The sequence below is a fragment of the Sturnira hondurensis genome, unplaced genomic scaffold (genome assembly GCF_014824575.4).
Source record: "Sturnira hondurensis isolate 20B ecotype Veracruz unplaced genomic scaffold, ASM1482457v3 Scaffold0014302, whole genome shotgun sequence".
Taxonomy (NCBI): Eukaryota; Metazoa; Chordata; class Mammalia; order Chiroptera; family Phyllostomidae; genus Sturnira; species Sturnira hondurensis.
Window position 1 is genome coordinate 6,813,871 of NW_028086933.1, and position 6,000 is coordinate 6,819,870.

General features: G+C 41.5%; 1 protein-coding gene across 1 annotated transcript in view; it reads left to right on the forward strand.

Moving 5' to 3' along the window:
• ANK3 (ankyrin 3) overlaps nucleotides 1–5,745 on the forward strand; it is a 328,888-nt gene extending 323,143 nt beyond the window's left edge. The window contains exon 47 of the mRNA XM_037062727.1: nucleotides 4,649–5,745. The gene's annotated coding sequence lies outside the window, so the exon portion shown is untranslated. The remainder of the gene's footprint in view (nucleotides 1–4,648) is intronic.
• Nucleotides 5,746–6,000: the final 255 nt, after the last annotated feature.

Here is a 6,000-nt window from a genome sequence, read left to right on the forward strand (position 1 = left end):
GGATCGTTGACAGTCTGCCTGGTGCCCTTTCTCTTACACCAAGCTTTCAGAATTTATGAATAATAGTCTTATTCTAGCAAATTATTATTGTATGACAAAGACTAGGTAAGGTCACTTATATATATATATACATACATATACACGCACATACATCTTCTCATATAATGCCTAAAATAATACTATAAGGTTAAGTACTGCCATCCTTTTTTATAAATGAGGAGATGAAATTTTTGAAAAGTTAAATGACTTACCCAAGGTCCTATAGTCGATATCAAAAGCCAAGAAATTTAAACTTATCCAGTACCTAGTTCATAAGTATTACTTACTAATAGTTAAATATTAGTATTTGATGACTATTAAAGAACTAAAAGCAAACTGTAAGTCAAAGTTTGTATTGGGCTGGCCAAAAAGTTTGCTTATTGTTTTCATGTGATGTCTGTTACTGTAGTGCTTAGTTGTCTTTAACTTCATTCAAAATAGTTTGTTAGATTGTATAGTGACAGCTGTCGTATCTGTATTCTTTAAAAATGCATTAAGATTGGTGAATTTTTATGCAACCATTTTAATACTGAAGATGGAAGAAGATACACAATATTTTTGATATATTATGCTTTATTATTTCAAGAAAGGTAAAAATGCAACACACAAAAAAAGACTTGTGCGGTGTATCGCAAAGGTGCTGTGATTGAACGTGGCAGAAGTGGTTTTTGAAGTTTCTTGGTACCCTTGACATTTTGGCCAATAATTCTTGCTGAGGGGCTGCCTTACGCATTAAAATATGTTTAGCAGCACCCTGGCCTCCACCCATGAAAGCCAATAACAGGAGATGGCTGACAGATTCAAAATATCCAAATCAATAAAGTAATTGGTGAAAATAAAAAAAAATGTCTTTTATTTTACAAAAACACCCCTGAAGACTTTTTGACCAACTTAATACAAGGCAACCTGTAGTAAACGTCTTCCTAGTCTACATGATAAAAGACACTCCATTTATTTTTTTTAAAAAAGGTTCATTTTGAAGGTTGCTATAATCTATAGAGCATTTACTTCCGCGTGCCCCTGGAGGGCTGACCAGGGAGGCCGCGGCAAGGGAAGGGCCCAAGAGACAAGCTGCAGAGGACTGCAGGGTAGCCGTATCCCAGCAGGTCTCTGAGGGGAGGTGCCCCGTATCTCACAGCCATGCAGAAGCCAAGAGCGGCAGCCACGCCCATGCTTGCCAGGGCAGCGCTATAGCTGAGGGAAAGAGGTGACTAGTTTCATGCATCCACTCAAAAATTACTCGACATTCCAATTGGCTTGGAATGAAAAGGATAGATAGGCCATCGTGAATGAAATCCCCATGGCCCCCTGCCCTTCTGGATCTCTCACCCTGCAAGGAGGGAAGAGACAAGACAAATGTTCAAGGGCTAAACATACAAAGTCCAGGGTCCAGTGAAAAGCAGAAGGAAGAGAGGTGGTTAGGAAGAGAAGGGAAGGACTAGAGTAACGAGTGCCCTGTGTTCTCAGTGGGCTCTAGGGAAGGTGTATCGGGAAGGGTTTCCCTTAAGCCAGGGCAGAGCTAAGTCTTTAAAGGTGGGGACGCATTAACCTGCAAAGGTGGATCTCATTAAGGAGAGCAGTCTGCACTTTCAAGGAGATGGCGTTTGAAACCAGCCTGAAAGGCAGAGGGGGTTAGATACAGATGAATATTAGGAAAGTGAATATAAGTGGATACAAGCTTATGAGCATATAAAAAGGAGTTGGAAGCCAATGTGTTGATGACATGTAGTCTGATCCTCTAGATCCTGCTGGTGTGTGGTCTACGGACCAGCAGTATCAGCATTACCTGGGAGTCTCGTTAGAAATGCAGAATCTCTGGGTTTAGCCCAATGTACTAGATCATACACATGCACCTTAAACTTCAAGAAGCACTCCTCCAGAACACTGGTTCTCAAACTCGATTGAACACTGCAATCATCTAGAGTTCTTTAAAGGTTCTTTTGATGCTGGTTTCACCTCAAGAAATTCTAAATAAACTGGTATCGGATATGGCCAGGACTCTGGGAATTGCTCAGTCTCCCCAGATAATACTAATGCGCACCCAAGTGTGAGAACCACTGGAGATTGGGAAGCAAGGTTTTCCAGTGGAGAGCAGTGGGCATTAAGCCTGAAGAGGTTCTTTGAGCTGAACTGCAGAGAGCTTTTTCAGGCTCTAAGCATGAGGGGCTCATAACCACTGGGATGTGGACCTACAAGGAAAGGTTGGTTGTAGCTTACATGTACTCCTGACTTGCAGATGTGACATGGAAGGACAGCATTCCTCTGTGGACTATAAACTGTCATGAAAATCCATTGACTAGCTGCTTTTCTATACTTCAAAGTGTTTCTTAAAATTGAAAAAGAATTATAGTGAAATGACTAAAAGGAATGATGAACCGTTTGATTTGGTTTCTATTACCTTTGTGTTTTAAAGGCCTGCAAAACCCAAAGACAGATTCCTAAATGCAAATATTTCTCCCTGGAATCTATTACCTGAACCCATAAATTGGAAGGTGACTCGTTCTTTTTCTGAAATGTCATCTTGATGGATCCTGCCCTCTCATACCTTTCCATCAGATGTCGCTTTTATCACAGTTTATACAGTGTCAGTATTTTATAACAGGCACTTGGCCAGGGCTCCAATGCTTGTTCGTGCAACTTGGCATAAACTTTTTTACCCAGTGAATGACCCTTCTGCACCCGGTATGGCTGGGGCCAACATACTCTGATTGCGTGACTGAGAACAGGAGAGATTTTTATAAGGGGGACTGACTCCCAACTTTTTTTAAACCACTACCCAAATCATACCTAGATATAAATGGGGATAATTAATACCATTTTAAGATCATAGAAACATACCCACTATTTCTAGAAAGATAATGGTCATTTGCACTGGGTGGTAAGAGAAAGACCTTGCTTATTGCAAGATTAGCTTTGGAAGTTAGATTGGTTTTTGGAAGAGACAAAGTAAAAAACAAGATAAGTTCCACTGGGTTGCTCATCTACATGCACTTACTAAAAATTATCAAACTATATATTTACAGTAGGTGAACTGTATGGTATATAAATTATATATCAATTGAGCTGTAAAAAGCAGGGGTTGGGGGTGTTGATTAGAAAAAGTTGCTGAGGCTGTTCCCTAAGAAAACAGCCTGAGAGCACAGCACTGGGGTAACATTATAGGACCATCTAAGAAGCCTGGTGCCTGGAAGATTAGGAATAATGTAAAAAGAGAGGTGAGAAAACCCTGATCTTCTTACTCCGATGTGCACACCTTCTGGTCCTGCCCAGATGAGTCACTTTCCTTCCCCAGAGCCTCTGCAGAGTCATGGGGGGGCAGGTGTTGAAATCACCCCAGAAGGAATTGATACTTGGGCGTTCTTGGCTCCAGGCATTAGTGACCTGGGGCATGGAGGTCAGTAGCACTTTTAATACGGAAAAGGGAGCCAGAACCACCGTAGAGCAGACTGAGGAAGTGCTGAATTAACTTGTTTACCTAGCCAGGGTGTCCTGGGTGATCCATCTAAAGGGAAAGAAACTCCCAGGAAAAGTAAACAACGTCAAGGTCACTGGGAGCACCTTTGGGCCCTAACAGAAACAACCTGTAGGTTCTCCCAGACCCACAAGAGCAGTCTGCGGCTCGCGTGTCAGTGAACAGGCTTGTTCCCAGAGTTCTTCCCTTTTTCTCAGCCTTTCGGTAGGGACTATGTCTTGCTCTCAGGCTGGCATTCAAGTTTGTCGCCTTCCACACTGAACGAGGAGGAAGTGCATGTAGGAATAGTGCTGTTTTATGGAGAAGTTCATACCAAGAACAACACATACTGCACAAAAGTATGAAAGCCTTTGCCAAAGAATGTTGACTTTTTTTTACGTACTAAGACTGGCTATAAAACAGATATTTTATGAAAGTATTATCCAGCAAGGTAAGACATTCTTAGAGGAGCCTCAACTTAAAAAAATTTTTCATTTATTCCTTCATGACTGACATGGGGCAGGAAGAGGGAAGTATTTCCTCCAATGGTTGACGATAGTCTTTCGTGTTATTTTGCATACGGAAAAGCAATTTCGTAGTCAGGAAGTAGTGACACTGTCCTCCCTGGTTGGGGGGTAAGACACAAAACCCGGCCACGACTCAGCTCCTCTATCCTGCCTCTGAATTTCTGGCCCTTGGTGCCCATGAACCTGACTCACCCGATGCTTTGCCGTTGGTGGAAATCAGAGAGCACCTCTGTCGGCCTCATGTCACAGGTGAGACAGAGGCCCCCGGAGCTCTCCGGAGTACCTGAGTGAGTGACCTGAGCATCAGAAACAGATCTAGAAAATGGTCCTTCTTACTCAGTCTCTAAAACCACAAACAGAGTAAACAAGTTACATGGAGGTCAGAAGATCACTGAGAGAAGGTCCTTGCCTTCAACAAACTGCAGCCCACTTTTCAGGGCCTTGTCCTCTGAGGCAGCTAGCCATAGCCCGAGTCCAAGTACCGTTCCAAACCGCCCCATTAGGAAGCAGAGGGCCCGCATTCTAATCTGAGGTTTTTCTGTTGAGTGACAAGAGAGGCTTAGGCAAGGTGGCTTTGAAAGAAAAAAAAAAGCAAGCTAAACTCACTACCTACTTATCCGTCTTTCCACAGGCTCATGTGTTTTTACTGCCAGTATTGAGAACTTCGTGAAAGACACATCAGCAGGAAGTAAAAATTCACGGAGAAGGGTGCGTGTGTTCGCTGCTTCCACACATTAATGGCATGATTTTTTTTCCACAAAAAGAAAAAAGAGAAGAAAAAGAAAACCACCCACATTTTAATTTAGCATGAGCCAATTTACTGAGCATGGAAATCCACCTTCATTCCCGAACTGGCAGGTGTGCAATTAGCAATGCAGTGTATATACAAGAAGCCATGCCGTTACAGTGTATCTCCAGTACTTTGGTGTCATTCACAAAAGGAAGAAATTCCTGCCATGGACTGATGAGATCACAGAGAAACACTAAAATTACTAAATCCACAACAGCTCGCCTTATTTTTCTTGGACCCAAACTGTCAGGGTATAAACACTACTTGTTTCTTTTTTAAAACATCTATAGTTTTGCTGTAAATAATAACACTGTATAAATTCTAACAGAAAAATAGAATAAATGTTGATAAGGCGCCGCCTCTTAGAACACAGAATATTGCAAATGCATTTAACATAATAGAGGTCTCAAGTGACTTCACCCTAGCAGGGGACAGAGGCGTTCTGGGGGGTGGGGGGGGTCTTCACTGATTCTTGTATATTAGCAATTATAATGTTTGTATATGCAAAACTGCTAGCTTGATTTTAAAAAGAAGCAAATCTTTAAAATCTGCTGCAAATTTAAATGATTCCCCAAGTGAGGAATTCTGTAGCTCTGTGAAAAAAATTTTTCTTCAGAATACTAATATTTTGATGCATGTGTATCACCTTATTTTGATTAAACCTTTTCCAATTTTGCAAACACTACAGCATACTGCAACACAGAAGATTTTATCTGTACACACAAAGCCCTTCATCTAATATTTGTTGCTATTGCCAATTTTCCAATGAAATGACCTAAAAATGGAAAAAAAAACCCTATACAGTAGTTGCTTTAGGGGGAGGGGGGATGCTCTCTGTTAGTGCTTCAAAGGGGGTAATGCTTGCTGCTTTAGAGGTGGATGGTGCTCATAAGAGGCCCCAGTCGGGGGTGTTTAAAGTGGACTGAACAGAAACCCTTAGCAAGTAGAATGGCAGCACGCTGTAAAATTATTCCTGTATCGTGTGCGGGCTCTAAGATGTAGTCACCTTTCAGTAAGCCAATCGTTTGTAACCATTCTATAGCAGTGTCATATTAGGTTAATAAGGCTGCCGTGTTTTCAAGGGCATTTTTATTTGGGTTTTGGTGAAATTCTTTATAATTTGTGGATTCTATTCATATAAAATCAGCATTCATTGACACATCGCTCTAATGACATTATGTATGAAAAACCAT